Raw genomic sequence first — 1,305 nt, 5'->3', positions numbered from 1 at the left:
TGGAGGCAGGCCCAGGAGCAATGGCAGAAAGCCGGGGGCGGGGGGGATGGGTTGAAGTGATGGCTGAACACCATCCAGCGGGGCAGGCGGGAGGCAGAAAAAGAGCCGGAAGAACCAGGGAGAAGGGGCGGCAGAGGGGCAGGTGCATGGAAAAGGGCCAGGAATGAGCACAGAAACAAATTTCGCGTGTGTGAAAATGCTGGGCTCACTTTAACCACAAACCTCTTTCCTGTTGAAAAGATAATGCCAGAGAAGTTAAGTCCTTCATTGCTAGAGTGTGGGGTAAGGTCAAGAAACTTGCCATTTCTGGCTGCAGGTGGCTTGGTAGAGCTACAGAGGGGAAGAGAGAAGCAGGCTTTCTCTGGAACAAGAGGAGGTATCAATTTGATGGTTGGAGGTACATTTGTTGTGTTCTGGAGGCTGAGCCTCCTCTGTGATTTCTCCTCAGACAAAAAGTGTTTCTGCTTGGGGTGCCTTCAATGGAAAAATCTCCCTTCGTGAGGTGACCTTCTCTACGCTAATTTCATATAATCTGTGGGGATTTTGAGTTGATTGTGATATTTCTATATTGTCCCTGCTTTTTTTCTTGAGAGAGGGAGAGAGCAGTAGAAGGAATACATTGCCAGTATAGATGGGTAGGAACTCCCTCTCACCTCCTGTTCCCAAACTTCAGAGCAGTAATGACAAAATCTGGGTCTAATACTGACGGGAGAGAGAGAATTGTTTCTCAAGGTCTTCTCTCCACTAAGAGCAGAAAAATCCTAGGCAATGAAATTAATGTACATAACCGAACCATACAAAATGATACAAAGAGAGATCCCAGGATAGACAGCATTCTAAAGATGACCCCCATAACGAATCCCCTCTTCTTGAGTGTGGGCAGAATTGGTAACTTGCTAACCAACAGAATATGGTGAAAGTGAGGGCATTTGACAGGTATATTAAAGTCCCCGATCAGTTTACTTGAATGCAAAAAGAACCATCCTCAGGGGGCCTAACCCCACGAAGTGAGCTTTTCACAGAGGGTGTAGAGGTCAGAGAGATTCTTCTGCTGGGCTCGAAAAAGCAAATGGCCGTGTTCCAGGGAGGGTCATGTGGTGGAAATCTGTGCGTTGTCTCTAGGGACGGAGACCTGCAGCCCTACAACTGCAAGAAAGTGAATTCTGGCAAAAACCAGTGAGACTGGTAGAGAACCTCATGCCCCAGACCAGATCACAGTCCCCGCTGACACCTTGATTTCAGTGCGGTGAGCCCCTTGTTCTCCTGATAGACGGAAAGTCTGCTAATAGAAATGAGAAGTCTGCT

Source organism: Mustela lutreola, chromosome 7 (genome assembly GCF_030435805.1).
Source record: "Mustela lutreola isolate mMusLut2 chromosome 7, mMusLut2.pri, whole genome shotgun sequence".
NCBI classification, from domain to species: Eukaryota; Metazoa; Chordata; class Mammalia; order Carnivora; family Mustelidae; genus Mustela; species Mustela lutreola.
Note: the sequence above shows the minus strand (reverse complement) of the source record.